This window comes from Oncorhynchus keta, chromosome 10 (assembly GCF_023373465.1).
Source record: "Oncorhynchus keta strain PuntledgeMale-10-30-2019 chromosome 10, Oket_V2, whole genome shotgun sequence".
In the NCBI taxonomy this organism is placed as follows: domain Eukaryota; kingdom Metazoa; phylum Chordata; class Actinopteri; order Salmoniformes; family Salmonidae; genus Oncorhynchus; species Oncorhynchus keta.
Window position 1 is genome coordinate 74,517,261 of NC_068430.1, and position 25,632 is coordinate 74,542,892.

Here is a 25,632-nt window from a genome sequence, read left to right on the forward strand (position 1 = left end):
TTTCACTTGCGTGTGATGTGTGTGTGTGTGTGTGTGTGTGTGTGTGTGTGTGTGTGTGTGTGTGTGTGTGTGTGTGTGTGTGTGTGTGTGTGTTGCATTTATTATTTTGTGTGTGTTTGCACACTTTCACTTGCGTGTGATGTGTGTGTGTGTGTGTGTGTGTGTGTGTGTGTGTGTGTGTGTGTGTGTGTGTGTGTGTGTGTGTGTGTGTGTGTGTGTGTGTGTGTGTGTGTGTGTGTGTGTGTGCACAAGAATGTGTGTGTGAAGCAACATAACACGCTGGTGTCTTTAGTAGTGTTGCAGTAAGATTAGCACATCATTTGGGACAGTGAAAGACTAAAACAACACACACAACAAGACTAAAAGGACAGACCCCAACGTCAGGGCTTCGCCCGGACAATAGACACATCATCTGCCATTACCAGACTAGCTGCTCCACTGGTTTAAAACTCAGACTGTAGCCCAACAAATCATGGCAAATAATACACAATGCATTTATTTTTTATTTACCTAGGCAAGTCAGTTGAGAAGAAATGCTAATTGACAACGACGGCCGACCTCAGCCTACCCCTAACCTGGACAACTGTTCCCCGCCCTATGGGACTGCCAATCACAGCCAGTTGTGATACAGCCTGGAATCAAACCAGGGTCTGTAGTGACACTTCTAGCATTGAGATGCAGTGCCTTAGTACGCTGCGCCACTCAGGAGCCCTGCATACAGTATACACACAGTCATTTCACTATGAGGAGATTGAAGAGGTATGTGGAGGTGCTGTTACACTGGTCTGGTGCAGACAGGCAGAGACTGTACTCTGCTAACTGTAAAAAGCAAGGAAGGCACAGAATACACAATGGATTGAAGTCACACAGAAGCATTGCAGAGAATATAATGCCACTCAAACTGATCTGTTGACTTGTGTGCATTCCATGTACATTCACTATGCATGAGGTTGATGACAGAGAGGTTATATGGATGTAGATGACAGAGAGGTTATATGGAGGTAGATGACAGAGAGGTTATATGGAGGTTGATGACAGAGAGGTTATATGGAGGTTGATGACAGAGAGGTTATATGGAGGTTGATGACAGAGAGGTTATATGGAGGTTGATGACAGAGAGGTTATATGGAGGTTGATGACAGAGAGGTTATATGGAGGTTGATGACAGAGAGGTTATATGGAGGTTGATGACAGAGAGGTTATATGGAGGTTGATGACAGAGAGGTTATATGGAGGTTGATGACAGAGAGGTTATATGGAGGTTGATGACAGAGAGGTTATATGGAGGTAGATGACAGAGAGGTTATATGGAGGTTGATGACAGAGAGGTTATATGGAGTTAGATGACAGAGAGGAGGTATATGGAGGTTGATGACAGAGAGGTTATATGGAGGTTGATGACAGAGAGGTTATATGGAGGTTGATGACAGAGAGGTTATATGGAGGTTGATGACAGAGAGGTTATATGGAGGTAGATGACAGAGAGGTTATATGGAGTTTGATGACAGAGAGGTTATATGGAGGTTGATGACAGAGAGGTTATATGGAGGTTGATGACAGAGAGGTTATATGGAGGTTGATGACAGAGAGGTTATATGGAGGTTGATGACAGAGAGGTTATATGGAGGTTGATGACAGAGAGGTTATATGGAGTTTGATGACAGAGAGGTTATATGGAGGTTGATGACAGAGAGGTTATATGGAGTTTGATGACAGAGAGGTTATATGGAGGTTTGATGACAGAGAGGTTATATGGTTTGATGACAGAGTTCATAATTATACAGACATTATATGGAGTTTGATGACAGAGGGTTATATGGAGTTTGATGACAGAGAGGTTGTATGGAGTATCTGACAGAGAGGTTATATGGAGACTGATGACAAGAGGTTATACAATGACAAAAGGTTAATGCAAATGACAGACACACGTATAAAATGCCATCCACATTTGAAAGATGTTACATGGAAAATAAATGAATGACAGTTATATGGAGGTTGATGACAGAGAGGTTATATGGAGTGTTTTAGAGAGGTTATATGGAGGTTGATGACAGATTATATGGAGGTTGATGACAGAGAGGTTATAACAGGTTGATGACAGAGAGGTTATATGGAGGTTGATGACAAAGGTTATAAGGTTGATTACAGAAAAAGGTGAACACAACAGGAAAACAACATGACAGAGAAAAACTACATGGAGGTTGAGAAAAGGTTATATGGAGGTTGATGAAGAACATGGAGGTTGACAGAGGGTTATATGAAGGTTACATGACAGAGAAGAATAACAACACATGACAGAAAACAACAACAGGTAGATGACAGAAGAACTTAACACAGGTTGAAAAACAGAGAGGTTATAGGAAAACAATGACACAGAGGTTATAACAACAGATGACAACAGAAAAACAATATGGAGGTTGATGACAGAGAAAAAGGTACATGACAGAGAAAATAAGGTAGATGAACACAACAGAAAACAACAACACAACAGAAAAACAACAGACAACATATGAAGGTAGATGACAAGAGGTTACAGGTAGATGACAGAAAATACAACACAACAGAAAAATGGACAACAGGTAGAAACAACAGACAACAGAAGAACAGAGAAAAACAACAGGTTGAACAGAAGAACAACAGAAAAACAGAACATAACAGAAGAACAACAACACAACAGAAAATGGAACAACACAACAGAAAAACAAGGTACATGACAGAAGGTTACATGGAGGTTGAACAGAAAAACTACATGGAGGTTGAACAGAAAAACTACATGGAGGTTGAACAGAAAAACTACATGGAGGTTGAACAGAAAACAACAACACAACAGAAAAACAACATGAAAAACAACAACAGAAGAACAACAGAAAAACTACAACACAACAGAAAAACAACAACACAACAGAAAAACTACAACACAACAGAAAAACAACAGTCTGTGTCTGTACAAGAGAAGAACAACAACACAACAGAAAAAATGGGACACAACATAAAACACGCCATCCACACAACAGGTGGAAATGTTCTTTTGTTGAAAATAAACTGAATGACAGTTCCATGAAATTCTGAAATGTACTGTCTGGGTGTTTACAAGACTCTGAAATATTAATATTAAAAGGAGCTGAAATGGGACATGTATAACATGTCCTACATTTAAGTGAGAAAGATGTTCTTTGTTGAAAATAAACTACACAGTTCTGAAGACTCTAAAACAACTGTCAACAGAAAAAATATCAAATGGGACACACGTAAAAATATCCACATTTATACAAGAGAAAAAAAAGATGATACAACAGAAAAACAAGTTAAACACAAAAATAACTACAACATTAACAGAAAAACTACAGCACAACAGAAAACTACAAAGACAACAGAAAACAACAACACAACAGAAAAACTACAACACAACAGAAAAACAACAACACAACAGAAAAACAACAACACAACAGAAAAACAACAACACAACAGAAAAACAACAACACAACAGAAAAACAACAACACAACAGAAAAACAACAACACAACAGAAAACAACAACACAACAGAAAAACAACAACACAACAGAAAAACAAAACACACACAGAAGAACAACAACACAACAGAAAAACTCTCCACAACAGAAAAACTCTCTCTCTCTCTCTCTCTCACAACAGAAAAACTCTCTCAACTCTCTCTCAACCTCTCCGAAAACTCTCTCTCTCTCTCCCTCTCTCCCTCTCTCCTCTCTCTCTCCTCTCTCTCCCTCTCTCCTCTCTCTCCCTCTCTCTCTCTCCTCTCCCTCTCTCCTCTCCCTCTCACAACCCTCTCCCTCTCTCCCTCTCTCTCTCTCTCTCTCTCCCTCTCCCTCTCTCTCTCTCTCTCTCTCTCTCTCTCTCTCTCCCTCTCCTCTCTCTCTCTCTCTCTCCTCTCCCTCTCCCTCTCCTCTCTCTCTCTCCCTCTCCCTCTCTCTCTCTCCCTCTCTCCCTCTCTCTTTCTCCCTCTCCCTCTCCCCTCTCCCTCTCTCTCTCTCTCTCTCTCTCTCTCTCTCTCTCTCTCCCTCTCCTCTCTCTCTCTCCTCTCTCTCTCTCTCTCTCTCTCTCCCTCTCTCTCTCCCTCTCTCTCTCTCTCTCTCTCTCTCTCTCTCTCTCTCTTTCTCCTCTCCCTCCCTCTCCCTCTCCCTCTCTCTCTCTCTCTCTATACACAATACCCTACCTTCTATCCTACTATTTATCTTACTCTGTTTTTCTCTCTCAGAGTCAAGGTCAACAAACACAACAGACGATGTGTGAGTGCAGAACCTGGATGAGCCCTCAACTAGTGGTATATATTTGTGTCCATAGCTACTCTGTGCTTAGTGTCCTGAGTATGTTGACCTGTTTCTGCTGTCTTTTCAATGACCATAGGAGTTGGCAAGACATCACGAACAGATCTGGGACCAGACTAGTTGAATCTCTTTCCTTAGTGTCCCGAGGATGTTGACAATGGCCTGGTAATGGTTGCAATCTATAATAGCTTTCACAGAGCAGACATGGTTCTCAATGTACTGTAAAACCATTGGCCTAAATATAACAGGCCTCAAATAATAACTATGTTGATGCTGTATGGTAATTTCAGTGTTGTTGTTTTTAATTATACCGTAGTTGTTTGTGATGGGTGCTAGGTTTGTTAGAGTAGGCCAGTCAACTCTAACAGCAAATGGAATATTGAGTTACACTATGAGTTTTTCCAGGCTACATTACCAGACAAAGACAAATCACAACTAGGGCCTGGAGTTGTGTAAAACTTTTCCTGGCCAATATAAACTTCTGGCCCAAGTTGAGGTGCACAGAAGGGTTGAGTAAAACCAAAGGAGGCCAGAGCCAATCAACATCAGCCATTTTGTGTCAAGGGTGGACCCACGCTGGGGCCTCATTGCTCATTTTAGCAGCTATTTGTGTGCAATTAGTGTGGAAAAACAGAGTTGTGCCAAAGTGAGTTGAGAGATTCAGACACAAATGCTGAGCAAGATTTCCAAAGAGCACTGGCTCATAAAATATGAGAAATGAACGAAGGAAAGAGAGAGAGAATGGGAGGAAATAAAGCGGAACGGCCAAATGTGAAACGAAAAGAGAAGAGGGAGATTTTTCATTTTCTAATCCCACCACTCTTCATCACAGATGAGTGACTTTCATGACGTCAGGAAAGCAACTGGCCCTTTTCTCTCCACCTCTCTCTCTCTTTCTTTCCCTCAATCCATCCTCTCATACTAAGGCCAGAAGCCCCATAGAGAGGTCAGGAGAGAGTTTTAATGAGAACCCTTCTTCTCTCTGTTTCTTCTTTATCTGTCTCTGTCTCCTCTTTCTCTCTCTCTTTCTCGCTCTCTTCTTTCTTGTTCTCTTTCATTCTCCACCCTTCGGCTTCTAGCAGTTCAGACTCCCTCCTGAAGTGGAGTTAGTAGAGTAGAGGAACTATGATGAACAACCTCCAACCTTCCTTCCCACTATCCTCCTCTGTTCCCACTCCATACATCTCCTCCCTATTCCCCTTATTGTCCCTATTCCCCTTATTATCCCTATTCCCCTTATTGTCCCTATTCCCCTTATTATCCCTATTCCCCTTATTGTCCCTATTCCCCTATTGTCCCTATTCCCCTTATTGTCCCTATTCCCCTTATTGTCCCTATTCCCCTTATTGTCCCTATTCCCCTTATTGTCCCTATTCCCCTTATTGTCCCTATTCCCCTTATTATCCATATTCCCCTTATTGTCCCTATTCCCCTTATTATCCCTATTCCCATTATTGTCCCTATTCCCCTTATTATCCCTATTCCCCTATTGTCCCTATTCCCCTTATTGTCCCTATTCCCCTTATTGTCCCTATTCCCCTTATTGTCCCTATTGCCCTTATTGTCCATATTCCCCTTATTGTCCCTATTCCCCTTATTGTCCATATTCCCCTTATTGTCCCTATTCCCCTTATTATCCCTATTCCCCTTATTGTCCCTATTCCCCTATTGTCCCTATTCCCCTTATTGTCCCTATTCCCCTTATTGTCCCTATTTCCTTATTATCCCTATTCCCCTTATTGTCTCATTGCCCCTTATGGTCCCTATTCCCTTATTGTCCCTATTCCCCTTATTGTCCATATTCCCCTTATTATCCCTATTCCCCTTATTGTCTCATTGCCCCTTATTGTCCCCATTCCCCTTATTGTCCCCATTCCCTTATTGTTCCTAATCCCCTTATTGTCCTTATTCCCCTTATTGTCTCATTGCCCCTTATTGTCCCCATTCCCCTTATTGTCCCCATTCCCCTTATTGTCCCTATTCCCCTTATTGTCCATATTCCCCTTATTATCCCTATTCCCTTATTGTACCTATTCCCCTTATTGTCCCTTATTCCCTTTATTGTCCCTATTCCCCTTATTATCCCTATTCCCCTTATTGTCTCATTGCCCCTTATGGTCCCTATTCCCCTTATTGTCCCTATTCCCCTTATTGTCCATATTCCCCTTATTGTCCCCATCCCCTTATTGTCCATATTCCCCTTATTATCCCTATTCCTCTTATTGTCTCATTGCCCCTTATGGTCCCTATTCTCCTTATTGTCCCTATTCCCTTATTGTCCATATTCCCTTATTGTCCCCATTCCCCTTATTGTCCCCATTCCCTTATTGTCCATATTCCCTTATTGTCCCTATTCCCCTTATTGTCCCTATTCCCCTTATTGTCCCCATTCCCCTTATTGTCCCCATTCCCCTTATTGTCCATATTCCCCTTATTATCCCTGTTCCTCTTATTGTCTCATTGCCCCTTATGGTCCCTATTCTCCTTATTGTCCCTATTCCCCTTATTGTCCATATTCCCCTTATTGTCCCCATTCCCCTTATTGTCCCCATTCCCCTTATTGTCCATATTCCCTTATTGTCCCTATTCCCTTATTGTCCCTATTCCCTTATTGTCCATATTCCCCTTATTGTCCCCATTCCCTTATTGTCCCCATTCCCCTTATTGTCCATATTCCCTTATTGTCCCCATTCCCCTTATTGTCCCCATTCCCCTTATTGTCCATATTCCCCTTATTGTCCCCATTCCCCTTATTGTCCCCATTCCCCTTATTGTCCATATTCCCCTTATTATCCCTATTCCCCTTATTGTCTCATTGCCCCTTATGATCCCTATTCTCCTTATTGTCCCTATTCCCCTTATTGTCCATATTCCCCTTATTGTCCCCATTCCCCATTGTCCCCATTCCCTTATTGTCCCTATTCCCCTTATTGTCCCTATTCCCCTTATTGTCTCCATTCCCCTTATTGTCCATATTCCCCTTATTATCCCTATTCCCCTTATTGTCTCATTGCCCCTTATTGTCCCTATTCCCCTTATTGTCCCTATTCCCCGTATTGTCCCTATTCCCTTATTGTCCCCATTCCCTTATTATCCCCATTCCCTTATTGTCCCTAATCCACTTATTGTCCCTATTCCCTTATTATCCCTATTCCCTTATTGTCCCTAATCCCCTTATTGTCCCCATTCCCTTATTGTCCCTATTCCCCTTATTGTTCCCCTTATTGTCCCTATTCCCTTATTGTCCCTATTCCCATTATTATCCCTATTCCCTATTGTCCCTATTCCCTTATTGTCCCTATTCCCTTATTATCCCTATTCCCTTATTGTCCCTATTCCCCTTATTATCCCTATTCCCCCTTATTATCCATATTCCCTTATTGTCCCTAATCCCCTTATTGTCCCTATTCCCCTTATTGTCCCTATTCCCTTTATTGTCCCTATTCCCCTTATTATCCCTATTCCCCTTATTGTCCCTATTCCCTTATTGTCCCTATTCCCTTATTGTCCCTATTCCCCTTATTGTCACTATTCCCTTATTGTCTCCATTCCCTTATTATCCCCATTCCCTTATTATCCCTATTCCCCTATTGTCCCTATTCCCCTTATTGTCCCTATTCCATTTATTGTCCCTATTCCCTTATTGTCTCCATTCCCCTTATTATCCCTATTCCCCAACCTTACAACACAGCCCCATCATTTATTAACTCTCTCATGCTGAGGAGAGCGTAAGAATTTAAGAATCACTTGTCAGACCCAGCAGTAAAACTGTAATTATTCCTAAAAGGCAACAGGAGAAACTACTTCCCTCCCGATCCCAACTTGCTAATAACTCCTTGACGTACTGACGTTCCCTGTTTCGCTAGTCGCAATTCCCTTAACTGACCTGGGAAAGTTAGAATGTTGGAATGTTCTAGAGAGGGGGAATGTTGAAGATACAAGGAGGGGGTCTCGTGACATTTCTCTGCTAGGGATCTTCATCTTTCAGTCATCCTCCTCTCCCTCATATCCTCACCAAAAGCTAATGCACAACCTTTTTGGTGTGCTGTACACTGCTGTTTCCTAGAATAAGCACCATGACACCGTTATTACTGATTGGCTGTGTGAACAGTGTACTGAGTGTGCTTAGCCCATGCGTAGTCTGAAGCCTTTGTCTCACAGACGTGTGTGTGTCTGTGTGTCTATCTGTTTGTCCATATGTGTGTGTGCCTGTGTGTCTGTCTGTGTGTCCGTATGTGTGTGTGTGTCCTTCTCAGTGTGTTTCCGGAGCGCGTGCGGTTTGTTTTGATAGTCGCTCCCCTTTCGATGAGGTCATCAGTGTGCGTCAGATCGGCAGCTCGCCGGGCGCAGTCTTAGAGCTGTGGTGCAGAGTGGGCTGGAAATCCCCTCATCCATGGTCGCTGTGTGTGTGTGTGCGTGCGCACGTACAGTACCAGTCAAAAGCTTGGACACACATACTCATTCAAGGGTTTTTCTTTATTTTTACTATTTTCAACATTGTAGAATAATAGTGAAGACATCAAAACTATGAAATAACACATATGGAATAATTTATTAACCAAACAAGTGTTAAACAAATCTAAATATATTTTATATTTGAGATCCTTCATAATAGCCACCCAATTAACAGGTGTGCCTTCTTAAAAGTTAATTTGTGGAATTTCTTTCCTTCTGAATGCGTTTGAGCGTTAGTTGTGTTGTGACAAGGTATGGGTGGTAAATAGAAGATAGCCCTATTTTGTAAAAGACCAAGTCCATATTATGGCAAGAACAGCTCAAATAAGCAAAGAGAAATGACAGATCATTAATTACTTTAAGACATGAAGGTCAGTCAATGCAGAAAATGTCAAGAACTTTGAATGTTTCTTCAAGTGCAGTCGCAAAAACCATCAAGCGCTATGATGAAACAGGCTCTCATGAGGACCGCCACAGGAAAGGAAGACCCAGAGTTACCTCTGCTGCAGAGGATAAGTTCATTAGAGTTACCAGCCTCAGAAATTGCAGCCCAAATAAATACATCACAGAGTTCAAGTAACAGACACACCTCAAACATCAACTGTTCAGAGGAGACAGGGTGAATCAGGCCTTCATGGTCTAATTGCTGCAATGAAACCACTACTAAAGGATAATAAGAAGAGGAGACTTGCTTCGGTTGGATGAGTCCAAATCTGAGATTTTGGTTCCAACCACCATGTCTTTATGAGACGCAGAATAGGTGAACGGATGATTTCTGCATGTGTGGTTCCCCCAGTGAAGCATGGAGGAGGAGGTGTGATGGTGTGGGGTGCATTGCTGGTGACACTGTCTGTGATTTATTTAGAAGTCAAGGCACACTTAACCGGCATGGCTACCACAGCTTTCTAAAATCTAAAATATATTTTATTTAGCCATTTTTGGTTACTACATGTTATTTCATAGTTTTGATGTCTTCACTTTTAGTCTACAATGTACTGTAGAAAATAGTAAAAATAAATAAAAACTATTGATTGAGTAGGTGTGTCCAAACGTTTGACTGGTACTGTACAGTGGTTCCTCCTTTAAAAGGTGCGAGCTTTACACCGCGGGATTTAGAGAGACCCGGCGTCACAGCTTCATTCCTCCAGAGGAAGCTAATGTAAGTAGTTATAACGTCATAACGAGTCAAGCAAAAGAGCAATTGAGAGGAATATGTTAGTTAATTTAGAGACAAAATGATTGTGCATATTTTTGGTCATAACGTTAATTTACAAAAATCGCTATTTAGCATGTTAGCTGACTAGCTAACATTAGCCAGCTAGCTAGCTAGTGTTATGACATGAGTATGACTTTGTAATTTGTGTTGTTTAATGTTTTAGGGACTCCTGAGAAAAGCAGCAAACCAGGCTGTCGTCATGGGAAACAGTGGATGTAAAGAATCTATCTAGCTGAATAATTTACTGCAAAATGAATGTACAATTGCTTATATTTGCCTTGCAATACAGCTGAAGTAACACAGCAAGCTAACTATTTATTTGCTTATTGTGTAGTGGAGGATAAAAATAACTGTATGCCTATGGATGTGTAGCTAGCTACAGTATGCAGCCGATCTGTGTATGGACCCTTATACTTTTGGTATGAATGTTAGTTTAGGACCTATCTATGAACCTCAGCTATCATAGTTGTTATATGGACTTCAAGTCTGGATGGCATTAATGAAGCCTATGGATTGAGTAGAATATAATAACTTTAATGTGTACATATACCTATACTGTAGTTATCACCACGCATGAGATCCCCACATTGTAGCCTGTACATTGAATATATTCACTGATCATGTACTGTAGTTATCACCATGCATGAGATCCCCACATTGTAGCCTGTACATTGAATATATTCACTGATCATGTACTGTAGTTATCACCATGCATGAGATCCCCACATTGTAGCCTGTACATTTAATATATTCACTGATCATGTACTGTAGTTATCACCATGCATGAGATCCCCACATTGTAGCCTGTACATTTAATATATTCACTGATCATGTACTGTAGTTATCACCATGCATGAGATCCCCACATTGTAGCCTGTACATTTAATATATTCACTGATCATGTACTGTAGTTATCACCATGCATGAGATCCCCACATTGTAGCCTGTACATTTAATATATTCACTGATCATGTACTGTAGTTATCACCATGCATGAGATCCCCACATTGTAGCCTGTACATTTAATATATTCACTGATCATGTACTGTAGTTATTACCATGCATGAGATCCCCACATTGTAGCCTGTACATTGAATATATTCACTGATCATGTACTGTAGTTATTACCACACGTGAGATCCCCCACATTGTAGCCTGTACATTGAATAAATTCACTGATCATGTACTGTAGTTATTACCATGCATGAGATCCCCACATTGTAGCCTGTACATTGAATAAATTCACTGATCATGTACTGTAGTTATTACCACACATGAGATCCCCAGCCTGTACATTGAATAAATTCACTGATCATGTACTGTAGTTATTACCACACATGAGATCCCCAGCCTGTACATTGAATATATTCACTGATCATGTTCTCTTCCTTGACAAATGAAGGTGCGGTTCAGGTATAAATCTCTGTGAGACATTATTTTTCAGTCATATCCAATACCAGCTGTATCAAACTCCATTATTTGAATGATGCTGTGTCTGCATGTATGTATTACAATTATACACTTCAACAGTGTTTACCACTCCTGCTCCTGGGACATCAATGATTACACATTGTAACTATGCAACAGACTAGAAATGTGATTTAAGTTAAGGCTGATTTGTAATTCATATATACAGACGTGTAGTGCTGAGGCAAAAACAACAATGTGCCCCCCCTTTGAGTCCCGAGGACCAGGACTGAGAACCGCTGCCCTTCGACCTCTTCATCTGCAGACAGGCTTTCACAGCTCTCTGCATCCGAGGACAGAAAACCTCACAAGAAATAGACTACACAAAAGCACCTGCTCTATCCAGAATAGCCTACTCTCTCACTTTGACAGCAGGGCCTGCTATCCTTTCACCCCCCCCCTTAAAACAATATCCTACATAGTGTGGGAGGACTGCACCTAAAAAGGCTGGAGACTCATAACTAATTGAAGAGCATGCATGTACATTTATAGGTATGTGTTACTATTTATAGGTATGTGTTTGGGTAAAATTAAAATGTTTGTTTTATTCTATAAACTACTGACAACATTTCTCCCAAATTCCAAGTAAAAATATTGTCATTTTGAGCATTTATTTGCAGAAACTGACAATTGGTCAAAATATAAAAAAGATGCAGTGAGGAAATGAGTTCACATTCATTTTAAACAACACCACACTAATGTTTTAACTTGAATAATGCAGAAATCAAATGAGTTCAATTCATTTTAAACAACACAATACTAATGTTTTAACTTTCACATTGATGTTGGGTGACTTTATGCCAGTTTCCTAGGCGAGTTCAGAAATCAATATTTGGTGGAATAACCCTAATTTTCAATCACAGGTTTCATGTGTCTTGGGCTGTCCATGACCAGTCTTGATCACATTGATGTCTGGGTGACTTTCCATGACTCTCCTGGTGGTCCTCCATCCAACCAGCTCGGCTTTGTTTGAAACCAATGGCTTGTGGACCATCCATCATTGTCCTCTGGAAAACATTCCAGAAAACCAATCCTCAGGTTTTCAATGGGGAAACAGGAGTTGGGGAACATTGTCCTGCTGGAAAACCAATCCTCAGAGTTGGGGAACATTGTCCTGCTGAGAAACCAATCCTCAGGGGAACATCTTGAAAACCAATCTGGGGGGGAACATTTCCTCAAAAACCAATGGGGTTCAGGTCCTGCTGGAGAAACCAATTGGGCTGTCCATGAAAAACCAATCCTCAGAGGTCCTTGAAAACCAATCTGGTGGGGAACATTGTCCTCCAATCCACACCTTGAGAAACCTGGCTGTGTGGCATGAAGCATTGTCCTGCTGGAAAAACCAATCCTCAGAGTTGGGGAACATTGTCCTGCTGGAGAAACCAATCCTCAGAGTTGGGGAACATTGTCCTGCTGGAAAACCAATCCTCAGAGTTGGGGAACATTGTCCTGCTGGAGAAACCAATCCTCAGAGTTGGGGAACATTGTCAGAGCAGAAGGAAGCCAGTTTTCTTCCAGGAACAACCAAATGTCACAGTGGGTGTGAGACCTGGAGAGGCCTACAAGCCACAGTGTCTCGCACCCACTGTGAAATGTGGACCCAAACAGAGAGCTATAAATAGTAAAACCAGAGAAACGGATCATTTTGCAGTGGTCTCTTCATTTTCTCCAGAGCTGTATATGTCCAGGGGTTGGGTTCACTTGACGTTGCAGCACATCAAGATTCCCAGTAGACAGGGGGCATATGGGATGTCAGGAACAGTGACCCCATTGCCAGTGTTTCCAGATTCCAGATGATTCTCCTGATAAAGCAGGTCCTCCACATACTGAATCTGGTCAAAAGAAACACATCTGTATTAGTAACGACACATTTGGCAGCAACAGGGGCTTGATAGTCCAGTGAAAACTGCTGAGTGTTTATGTGGTGGAAATCTTCAAATGAGCAGCTGACATCTTAATGGTTTTTTAATGAATGGATGTGAAACTGGTTCCATGTACAACAAGACAGAGAGGAAGAGAGAAACAGAACAGTTGAAATACCTCTGGTTATGGACACGTTACCCAGCAATTAAGCTTCCACGGCCTGTTCCTCGGACAGTGAACATACATCTGGCAATATCTACATTTTCGACCCCTTGATCAGCTCCCACTCTGAAAGTACAGGAAATAGATTATTTTTGCTGATATGAAAACAATAACTGAGATATGACTGTTCATTCTAAAGCAGCAGATGTCATTTTCAGGAGACGTCAATACAACACAGAAAGCTGAACACCAGACTGGTATTGTGGTAGTTCATTAGGTGATGGGAAATATGCAAAATGTATACAAAATAATATACTTACCTTCCTTGAAAATCCATCTATCCTGCCAAAGATGACACTGTTGTATCTTGAAAAAAAGCATTGGAATTAAAAGTGAAATATTTAACCTACTAACCTACTTCATTATGTATGTATTACCAGTTGATGAAGAACAACTCCAACTTCATACATCATTGAACATTTGTCTACGAATAGGTCAAAATAAAAAAAGTTTAAATACCTTATTGGATTTGATGGAGACATTCTACATCTTAGTACCTTATCAATTTATGATTTGTATCAATGTGGACGAGAGACAGGGGAGAAGGAACAGAGCATTTTTGCCGAGCAATGCAACAAAGCTGGATCATTCCGGCAATGTATGTGTGCATGTGTGTGGTGAGTGTGTGTGTGTGTGTGTGTGTGTGTGTGTGTGTGTGTGTGTGTGTGTGTGTGTGTGTGTGTGTGTGTGTGTGTGTGTGTGTGTGTGTGTGTGTGTGTGTGTGTGTGTGTGTGTGTGTGTGTGTGTGTAAGGTGGGTTGTGGCAGGCTGTCTCTGTTACACTTGGCTGGCTGTATGTGTATTTAGGTGCAGAGCTTTGTATTTGTGATGTGTGTGTTTGTGTGTGTAAGGGGATGGTTTAAATTCTGGACCCGGCATGTGTCTGTGTGGCCAACTGAGTGAAGTATTGAGCCATCCAGTATGTGTGTGTGTGTGTGTGTGTGTGTGTGTGTGTGTGTGTGTGTGTGTGTGTGTGTGTGTGTGTGTGTGTGTGTGTGTGTGTGTGTGTGTGTGTGTGTGTGTGTGTGTGTGTGTGTGTGACAGAAAGAGAGACAGCCTATGTGAAGGGTGTCCAACTTTATAACCTTCCTCTACCCTCCCCCTCATCCCACCCCTCCTTCCACCCCCCCACCCCCCGCGCCCCCGCACACGCTCACGCACCAGCCTGGTGTTTACACAGGGGCCTGCAGGGCCAGATTTCACTCGCTTTCTCTTAATACCTCTCTCTATCAATCTCTCCCTTTGTGCCCCCTCCCAAAAGTTGACCCCTCCAACGTACACAACTATTCTCTGAAAAGTCCATATAGAATTATTACTCAGAACAATCCCATGTGTCCCTCTTTCCTTTTTCTGTGTTGGATACTGTTTGATGGTTCAGTAGTCTCCGTGCCAGTCCCTCTCTCTCTAATATGTGTTGGATACTGTTTGATGGTTCAGTAGTCTCCATGCCAGTCCCTCTCTCTCTAATATGTGTTGGATACTGTTTGATGGTTCAGTGGTCTCCATGCCAGTCCCTCTCTCTCTAATATGTGCTGGATACTGTTTGATGGTTCAGTAGTCTCCATGCCAGTCCCTCTCTCTCTAATATGTGCTGGATACTGTTTGATGGTTCAGTAGTCTCCATGCCAGTCCCTCTCTCTCTAATATGTGTTGGATACTGTTTGATGGTTCAGTAGTCTCCATGCCAGTCTCCAATATGCCTGTTTGATGGTTCAGTAGTCTCCATGCCAGTCCCTCTCTCTCTAATATGTGCTGGATACTGTTTGATGGTTCAGTAGTCTCCATGCCAGTCCCTCTCTCTCTAATATGTGTTGGATACTGTTTGATGGTTCAGTGGTCTCCATGCCAGTCCCTCTCTCTCTAATATGTGTTGGATACTGTTTGATGGTTCAGTAGTCTCCATGCCAGTCCCTCTCTCTCTAATATGTGTTGGATACTGTTTGATGGTTTAGTGGTCTCCATGCCTGCCTGTTCCTATTCTCCTCTCCTCCTGACACTCACTTCCCTTGTTCTTTTACAGAGTCCAGCTGAAAAAGAGATAAAGAAAGAGAGGGAGAAAGGGACGTAAAAAGAGCTCACGAGAGCAGAGAGAGAGAGAGAAAGGGAGGTAAAAAGAGCACACGAGAGCAGAGAGAGAGAGAGAAAGGGAGGTAAAAAGAGCTCACGAGAGCAGAGAGAGAGAGAGAAAGGGAGGTAAAAAGAGAGCACGAGAGCAGAGAGAGAGAGAGAAAGGGAGGTAAAAAGAGCTCACGAGAGCAGAGAGAGAGAGAGAAAGGGAGGTAAAAAGAGCTCACGAGAGCAGAGAGAGAGAGAGAAAGGGAGGTAAAAAGAGCTCACGAGAGCAGAGAGAGAGAGAAAAGGGAGGTAAAAAGAGAGCACGAGAGCAGAGAGAGGAGAGAAAGGGAGGTAAAAGAGCGCACGAGAGCAGAGAGAGAGAGAAAAAGGGAGGTAAAAAGAGCGCACGAGAGCAGAGAGAGAGAGAAAGAAGTGGGGATGGAGGGAAATCTGTAAGCAAACCATCCGTCTCATTCCTTCATTCCCCTCCTCTCTCTCTCTCCCCCAACTACTACCTCATTTTACATTATAATTGGAAACAGCTACCTCTCTCCTCCCCACATCTTCTCCCCCACATCCCTTTCTTCTTCCTCTCATTTTTTTCCTTCTCTTTCTCACTCCCACCTCTTCCCATAGTTCCCCAATGGGTATTATATAGTCCCCCTAAGACACTTGGGAGCTACACATCAGGACTATATCTCTCCATACAATACACTATTTAACTGGTATGTCCCTCTCTCTCTCCTCTCCTAGTTCTCCAACAGATATTTCCTCTGAGACAAACGGATGTGCTTCCCATGCAGTACTCTCCACCGTGCACTGTGTTGTAATCTCTCTCCCCTCTAAACACACCGGTTGAAAGGGTTAAAGTGTGGTGAATGTGAAACAGCAGGCTGGTCCATATGCACACTCAGGTCCCTCTACAGGGAATGCTCTATCTCCCTCTCTCTCTCTCACACACACACGCACGCATGCACGCACCCACACACACACACACACACACACACACACACACACACACACACACACACACACACACACACACACACACACACACACACACACACACACACACACACACACACACACACACACACACACACACACACACACACACACACAGTGGGGTCTACAGGCCTCCAAACTCCAGCTCGTCCTCTCTGGCCATTGATAATAATAGAGCCGTGGTGGATGTCTTCACCAGAGGACTGTATGTTGTTTCAGTTATGTTTAGAATTTGTTTTCTTTTTTCTTTTTCCCCCTCTTTTTTAAACAGAAAATCTTCCCACGGCCTCCCTGAGCCAGATCCAGAGAAAGGGGATCCGTGTCCGTCCGTAGAGAGGGAAAGAGGGAACGAAGGAGGAAAATATGACAACACTCTTCCCTTCTCACCCTTATCCCACACATACACACTACCACACCAATCCCTGGACACTTGCAGTAACACACTGGCAGCGTCACAAAGGGCACACTATTCCCTATATAGCAGACCAATGTTGACCACAATCCTATGGTCCCCAGGACGAAGTAGTACACTATAAAGATAATAGGGTTCCCTTTGAGGTTCCCTTTATTCATGTGTATAACAACCCCTGAAACACATCCTCTCTATTTGACCCAGAGCCAGAAGATAAGATTATATTTATATAATCACCCACTCAATCCTCTCACACTGTGCTGATAACATGACTACATGGCTATGAACCACATTACAGTACATTCACATTATCTGAACGTTTTGAATGAAGAGTAACACTTCAGTTTACTGTACTCTGACCTCTCCCCCAGGCTCAGTAGCTAGAGAGAGCCGACTGGTGGAGGAGGTTACTGAGATGACTGTACTGTACTCCTGACCTCTCCCCAGGCTCAGTAGCTAGAGAGCCGACTGGTGGAGGAGGTTACGGAGATGACTGCACTGTACTCCTGACCTCTCCCCCAGGCTCAGTAGCTAGAGAGAGCCGACTGGTGGATGAGGTTACTGAGATGACTGCACTGTACTCCTGACCTCTCCCCCAGGCTCAGTAGCTAGAGAGAGCCGACTGGTGGATGAGGTTACTGAGATGACTGCACTGTACTCCTGACCTCTCCCCCAGGCTCAGTAGCTAGAGAGAGCTGACTGGTGGATGAGGTTACTGAGATGACTGCACTGTACTCCTGACCTCTCCCCAGGCTCAGTAGCTAGAGAGCTGACTGGTGGAGGAGGTTACTGAGATGACTGCACTGTACTCCTGACCTCTCCCCCAGGCTCAGTAGCTAGAGAGAGCTGACTGGTGGAGAAGGTTACTGAGATGACTGCACTGTACTCCTGACCTCTCCCCCAGGCTCAGTAGCTAGAAAGAGCTGACTGGTGGAGAAGGTTACTGAGATGACTGCACTGTACTCCTGACCTCTCCCCAGGCTCAGTAGCTAGAGAGCTGACTGGTGGAGAAGGTTACTGAGATGACTGCACTGTACTCTGACCTCTCCCCCAGGCTCAGTAGCTAGAAAGAGCTGACTGGTGGAGGAGGTTACTGAGATGACTGCACTGTACTGCTGTTCCACTGTATTGTTTGTATAGTATAGTGTAACATGTATTATTCATGGGAATACAAAGGACTTACATGGTCTTGGGGCTATGTTGACAGTTAGTGCTGTAAGTACTGTGTACTGAAAAGTCATTTCATCACGTTTCTAAAGAATAATAAGAACACTTGAGAGCCTTCTTAGAATCCGTAGAATCATACAGTTGTAGAATGGGCCAAACCATTAGTGGTGATTATTCACAAACCTCTGTTTATTGGCATAGACCATGGCCTTGGGATGACCCCTGGCTTCCTGTTGTTGTGGTACAGTCCATAGAAAACAAATAGAAACAGTACAATGTTGACTGAGGCAGGACAGGTTAAGTGGTTCGCTCCAGTGGACAGAAACAGCAGGATGCTTTCAGTAGTTACCAGAGTACTGGGAGAAATGCTGCTGTATCTTAACGGGACCCACCTGGGCCCTGTTCAGACCCACCTGGGTCCTGTTCAGACCCACCTGGGCCCTGTTCAGACCCACCTGGGTCCTGTTCAGACCCACCTGGGCCCTGTTCAGACCCACCTGGGTCCTGTTCAGACCCACCTGGGTCCTGTTCAGACCCACCTGGGCCCTGTTCAGACCCACCTGGGCCCTGTTCAGACCCACCTGGGTCCTGTTCAGACCCACCTGGGTCCTGTTCAGACCCACCTGGGCCCTGTTCAGACCCACCTGGGTCCTGTTCAGACCCACCTGGGCCCTGTTCAGACCCACCTGGGTCCTGTTCAGACCCACCTGGGCCCTGTTCAGACCCACCTGGGCCCTGTTCAGACCCACCTGGGTCCTGTTCAGACCCACCTGGGCCCTGTTCAGACCCACCTGGGTCCTGTTCAGACCCACCTGGGTCCTGTTCAGACCCACCTGGGCCCTGTTCAGACCCACCTGGGTCCTGTTCAGACCCACCTGGGCCCTGTTCAGACCCACCTGGGTCCTGTTCAGACCCACCTGGGCCCTGTTCAGACCCACCTGGGTCCTGTTCAGACCCACCTGGGTCCTGTTCAGACCCACCTGGGTCCTGTTCAGACCCACCTGGGCCCTGTTCAGACCCACCTGGGTCCTGTTCAGACCCACCTGGGCCCTGTTCAGACCCACCTGGGTCCTGTTCAGACCCATGGGCCCTGTTCAGACCCACCTGGGTCCTGTTCAGACCCACCTGGGTCCTGTTCAGACCCACCTGGGCCCTGTTCAGACCCACCTGGGTCCTGTTTAGACCCACCTGGGTCCTGTTCAGACCCACCTGGGTCCTGTTCAGTAGCTTTTAAATGTGATGAAACTTTTGAATCTGACATGCCTGATTTTGTCCAATGAAAATGTTTAATTTCCAGTTTCTGTTCTTGTGCCAGCTGAGCATGATGCTGGTGTATTACAGGTTGAATACACTAACTAGAAAGGTAATGCTTCTCCAGCACTTCCTAGACGTGGCCAAACTTTGTTACAGGCACTATAGTTTTGAAAATGAATGATTGAAGAGGGAAAAGTTGAAGAGGAGAGAGAAGAGGTGGATAAAGTGGAGGAGTGGGTGGAATGAATAGTCCTGAGAGAAGATACATCCTCAAACTGGAAAAATCCTGTGCCAAGAGAAATTAGGGAAGGAGAGAGATGGAGGAGGGGAGTAGATGAGGAAAGGAAAGGACAGAGGAGGGAAGGAGAGAGGTAGAGGAGGGGAGTAGAAGAGGAAAAGAAAGGAGAGATGGGGGAAGGAGAGAGGTAGAGGAGGGGAGTAGATGAGGAAAAGAAAGGAGAGATGGGGGAAGGAGAGAGGTAGAGGAGGGGAGTAGATGAGGAAAAGAAAGGACAGAGGAGGGAAGGAGGTAGAGGAGGGAAGGAGAGAGGTAGAGGAGGGGAGTAGATGAGGAAAGGAAAGGACAGAGGAGGGAAGGAGAGAGGTAGAGGAGGGGAGTAGATGAGGAAAGGAAAGGACAGAGGAGGGAAGGAGAGAGGTAGAGGAGGGGAGTAGATGAGGAAAGGAAAGGACAGAGGAGGGAAGGAGAGAGGTAGAGGAGGGGAGTAGATGAGGAAAGGAAAGGACAGGGAGGGAAGGAGAGAGGTAGAGGAGGGAAGGAGAGAGGTAGAGGAGGGGAGTAGATGAGGAAAAGAAAGGAGAGAGGAGGGAAGGAGAGAGGTAGAGGGGGAGTAGATGAGGAAAAGAAAGGAGGAGAGGAGGGAAGGAGAGAGGTAGAGGGGGAGTAGATGAGGAAAGGAAAGGACAGGGGAGGGAAGGAGAGAGGTAGAGGAGGGAAGGAGAGAGGTAGAGGGGGAGTAGATGAGGAAAAGAAAGGAGAGAGGAGGGAAGGAGAGAGGTAGAGGAGGGAAGGAGAGAGGTAGAGAGGGGGAGTAGATGAGGAAAAGAAAGGACAGAGGAGGGAAGGAGAGAGGTAGAGGAGGGGAGTAGATGAGGAAAAGAAAGGAGAGAAGGGGAGGAAAGGGATGAGAAAAGGGATTGAATGCGTTGGCAGATTCCTGAGGTTAGGGTTGTGGCTAGAGTTTGGGTTTCAGGAGGATTGAGAAGGAGAATCAGATGACTGGAGACAACTGCAGAACGAGTAGGATATGAGTGGTTTGGAGAGGAGAGACGGAAAGTACAGAAAAGAGGAACAAATAGAGCAGTAGAGAAAGGAAGGGAGGAAAGAGTACGTCAAGGTCAGGGCTTGTTACTGTTGGAAGAGGAGTGGGGGAGAGAGAGAGAGAAACAGGGGAGTTTTCTTGTGAAATACCTCATTTTAAGACAGACATGTTTGTGTCTCTGAACTCTGAATCTGTGTGTGTCTCCGTCTGTGTGTATGTCTGCGCCTGTGTGTGCGTGTGTGTGTGTGTGTGTGTGTGTGTGTGTGTGTGTGTGTGTGTGTGTGTGTGTGTGTGTGTGTGTGTGTGTGTGTGTGTGTGTGTGTGTGTGTGTGTGTGTGTGTGTGTGTGTGTGTGTGTGTGTGTGTGTGTGTGTGTGTGTGTGTCTATGGCTGTGTGTGGGCTGATAGTGGGGCCATGTGAGCAGTGTGTTTCTTTCTCACCAGTGTTGGCTTTCAGCAGCTGGCAGAGAACTCAGGGTAGAACCCAGAACCTACCCATAAACTGCTGAGTCACCATCTATCTGCCGTATATCCTGTCCACCTCTTTCCTTCAATCAGCTCAATGTATACACTCTGGCGCCCATTCCGCCAACACACATATTGTATGCACTTACACACGAACGCACAAAATCACGATAGCAATCAGAGACGTGTGTATTATTGATGTTATTGAGAAGGAATTTCCGTAGGGTGAGTATTTCGTGGGAGTTTGGCTTTGTCTCATAGGCTTGTGGTGGCTGTGTTTAAAATAGTTGAATGTAATAACCAACACGTTAGCATTTCAGGGAAGAGTAGGCAGTTAGTAACCCCATGGACACTGAATCTGCATCCCATAGCAACTTTGACTCAGCTTGATCCAAAAATAGCCTTCTAGTCCCTTCTCAGGCTCCTTGGTGTCTCACCCCTTCTTACCACCCAATAGGGCCACCTGTAGAAGCCACAAGATACTTCCATTTTTCACTCTCCAAAGCCTGAGGAAATTCTTGACCCTAAAACAGGTCAAGTTTGAATCATTTAAACCTTTGGAGTGAGCATATTGTTTGTTATTTCCGCTCTGTCTCTATCCCCATTTAAGTTGAGATGGGCTTCAACAAAGCATTTCCGGTGCCGCTACCAAATGTTAGCCCTGATATGTTAGCCTAGGGTAGGACCAATAACCGAAAGGTTGCTGGTTCGTATCCCAGAGCCGACTAGGTGAAAAATCTGTCAATGTGCCCATGAGCAAGGCACTTAACCCGAATTGCTCGTGTAAGTTGTTCTGTATAAGAGCATCTGCTAAATTACTAAAATGTCAATGTAAAATTACATGTTAGCCCCGATATGTTAGCTCCAATATGTTAGCCCTAATATGTTAGCCCTGATATGTTAGCCCTGATATGTTAGCTCCGATATGTTAGCCCTGATATGTTAGCCCCAATATGTTAGCTCCGATATGTTAGCCCTGATATGTTAGCCCTGATATGTTAGCTCCGATATGTTAGCCCTGATATGTTAGCCCCGATATGTTAGCTCCGATATGTTAGCTCCGATATGTTAGCCCTGATATGTTAGCCCTGATATGTTAGCTCCGATATGTTAGCCCCGATATGTTAGCCCCGATATGTTAGCTCCGATATGTTAGCCCCGATATGTTAGCCCCAATATGTTAGCCCTGATATGTTAGCTCCGATATGTTAGCTCCGATATGTTAGCCCTGATATGTTAGCCCCAATATGTTAGCCCTGATATGTTAGCTCCGATATGTTAGCTCCGATATGTTAGCCCCGATATGTTAGCCCTGATATGTTAGCCCCAATATGTTAGCCCTGATATGTTAGCTCCTGATATGTTAGCTCCGATATGTTAGCCCGATATGTTAGCCCTGATATGTTAGCCCCGATATGTTAGCCCCGATATGTTAGCTCCGATATGTTAGCCCCGATATGTTAGCCCCAATATGTTAGCTCTGATATGTTAGCCCCAATATGTTAGCTCCGATATGTTAGCCCTGATATGTTAGCCCCAATATGTTAGCCCTGATATGTTAGCTCCGATATGTTAGCTCCGATATGTTAGCCCGATATGTTAGCCCTGATATGTTAGCTCCGATATGTTAGCCCCGATATGTTAGTCCTGATATGTTAGCCCCAATATGTTAGCCCTGATGCAATTACATACTTGACAAGGATACACGATATGAGGACATCATTCAATGGTCCAGGTGTAAGAATCATCAAGAGCCAATTACGCTGAGCATCTTGCAACATTCTGGAAGGAGTCATGTTCAGCACATCATGTATGGGTACCAAATAGTACCCTATTTCCTAGGGCTCTGGTCAAAAGTAGAACATTATGTAGGGAATGGGGTGGCATTTAGGATGCAGAATATGTTTTGTGAATTGATTTATTGATGGCCTCGATATAGAAAACATGAAAACAAATCATAGCAATAAAATAAGTAGCCTTGACCAAAACGGCCCATAAGGCAAGAGCCCATCTCCTGTTTCTGTAGTGTGAGTACAACCATGGACAGGACACTAGTTTAACACAGGGCCTTCATCCAAGCAATAATTCAACATGATTGAACTGGCTTTCACACAGTGTCCTGAAATGACTGAACAGGAGAGGAGTAGAGCACTATACGCATCCAATGAGTCGTCGGTTTTTGGACTGCATCCCAAATGGCACCCTATTCCCTGTGTTTTGCACTACGTTTGACCCAGAGCCCTATCAGGACTAGAGCACTATAAAGGGAATATGGTACCATTTGAGACGCAGCCTTGGTTGTGGACAGCCTCACAACAATCAGAGAGGAGCGTGAGAGTTCTAGAGTGTGGAACCACAAAAAGAGACTTCTAGAACCACATAAAGGAGGAGGCGGATTCCAGATGTGATGAAGAGTGTGGGAGAGGGTTGGAGTAGGTGGGACGAGGGGGTTGTGTGTGTGTGTTGTGTGTGTGTGTGTGTGTGTGTGTGTGTGTGTGTGTGTGTGTGTGTGTGTGTGTGTGTGTGTGTGTGTGTGTGTGTGTGTGTGTGTGTGTGTGTGTGTGTGTGTGTGTGTGTGTGTGTGTGTGTGTGTGTGTGTGTGTGTGTGTGTCTCTTCCTGCCTAGCTGCCCTTCAAACAGTGAGTAATGCCTTTTGTCATTTACAGCTTTTAACAAGTCCTCTGTAATTGGAATATTTCCACTTCACCGAATTTGATTTCACCAAGACCGCATGAAGCAGACCACCACCCTTCTGTAGAGAGAGAGAGAGAGAGAGAGAGAGAGAGAGAGAGAGAGAGAGAGAGAGAGAGAGAGAGAGAGAGGGAGAGAGAGAGAGAGAGAGAGAGAGAGATGGAGGGAAAGGAGGGAGGGAGAAAGAGAGGTAGAGTGGGAGAGAGAGAGAGATGGAGGGAAAGGAGGGAGGGAGAGAAAGAGAGAGAGATGGAGGGAAAGGAGGGAGGGAGAGAGAGAGAGAGATGGAGGGAAAGGAGGGAGGGAGAGAGAGAGAGAGAGATGGAGGGAAAGGAGGGAGGGAGAGAAAGAGAGAGAGATGGAGGGAAAGGAGGGAGGGAGAGAGAGAGATGGAGGGAAAGGAGGGAGGGAGAGAGAGAGAGAGAGATGGAGGGAAAGGAGGGAGGGAGAGAGAGAGGTAGAGTGGGAGAGAGAGAGAGAGATGGAGGGAAAGGAGGGAGGGAGAGAGAGAGAGAGGGAGGGAAAGGAGGGAGGGAGAGAGAGAGGTAGAGTGGGAGAGAGAGAGAGAGATGGAGGGAAAGGAGGGAGAGAGAGAGAGAGAGAGAGAGATGGAGGGAAAGGAGGGAGGGAGAGAGAGAGAGAGATGGAGGGAAAGGAGGGAGGGAGAGAGAGAGGTAGAGTGGGAGAGAGATATAAATGAAAGAAGTCAAAAGAATAAACAAAAGAGAGAAAGAGAGAACAGGAATAGAATGTGGGGAATGAGAGAGAGAGAAAGAGAGAACGGGAATAGAATGTGGGGAATAAGAGAGAGAGAAAGAGAGAACGGGAATAGAATGTGGGGAATGAGAGAGAGAGAAAGAGAGAACGGGAATAGAATGTGGGGAATGAGAGAGAGAGAAAGAGAGAACGGGAATAGAATGTGGGGAATGAGAGAGAGAGAAAGAGAGAACGGGAATAGAATGTGGGGGAATGAGAGAGAGAGAAAGAGAGAACGGGAATAGAATGTGGGGAATGAGAAAGAGAGAAAGAGAGAACGGGAATAGAATGTGGGGAATGAGAGAGAGAGAAAGAGAGAACGGGAATAGAATGTGGGGAATGGAGAGAGAGAGAGAGAGAGAACGGGAATAGAATGTGGGGAATGAGAGAGAGAGAAAGAGAGAACGGGAATAGAATGTGGGGAATGAGAGAGAGAGAAAGAGAGAACGGGAATAGAATGTGGGGAATGAGAGAGAGAGAAAGAACAACTGAACAAAATAAAGAAAGGAGGAGGGTTGTCTGATGTTGTACTAACCACTGACATGACCTCAACAACGTACCAGGCCATTAAAAGTCATGGAGGGCTTTTCAGCTCCTCAGTGATGGGGAGACCATGGATTAACATGGAGGATGTAAACAGCCAGTCAGCATCCCAAACGGCACCCTATTCCCTATATAGTGCACTACTTTTGAGCGGAGCCCATAGGTAGCAGTAGTGTCAGCATACTGTGACTCCACTCAAAACAATCATATAGCATCATCATTAATATCTTCAACAGCGGGACTAATTCATATAATCATATAACATCCTAATTAATATCTTCAATAGCAGGACTAATTCATATAATCATATAACATCCTAATTAATATCTTCAATAGCAGGACTAATTCATATAATACATATAACATCCTAATGAATATCTTCAACAGCAGGACTAATTCATATAATCATATAACATCCTAATGAATATCTTCAACAGCAGGACTAATTCATATAATCATATAACATCCTAATGAATATC

At 44.3% G+C, this 25,632-nt stretch overlaps 1 protein-coding gene and 1 long non-coding RNA gene across 2 annotated transcripts in view; one reads left to right on the forward strand and one right to left on the reverse strand.

Moving 5' to 3' along the window:
• The window catches only part of LOC118372603 (vasorin), a 184,149-nt gene that overhangs the window by 91,687 nt on the left and 66,830 nt on the right, over positions 1 to 25,632 (forward strand).
• LOC127932359 (uncharacterized) lies at positions 12,882 to 14,270 on the reverse strand. Its single transcript, XR_008144935.1, has 4 exons — positions 13,984 to 14,270; positions 13,785 to 13,830; positions 13,480 to 13,590; positions 12,882 to 13,271 (listed from the first exon to the last, which is right to left on the reverse strand). It is a non-coding gene; the product is annotated as an uncharacterized LOC127932359 (long non-coding RNA).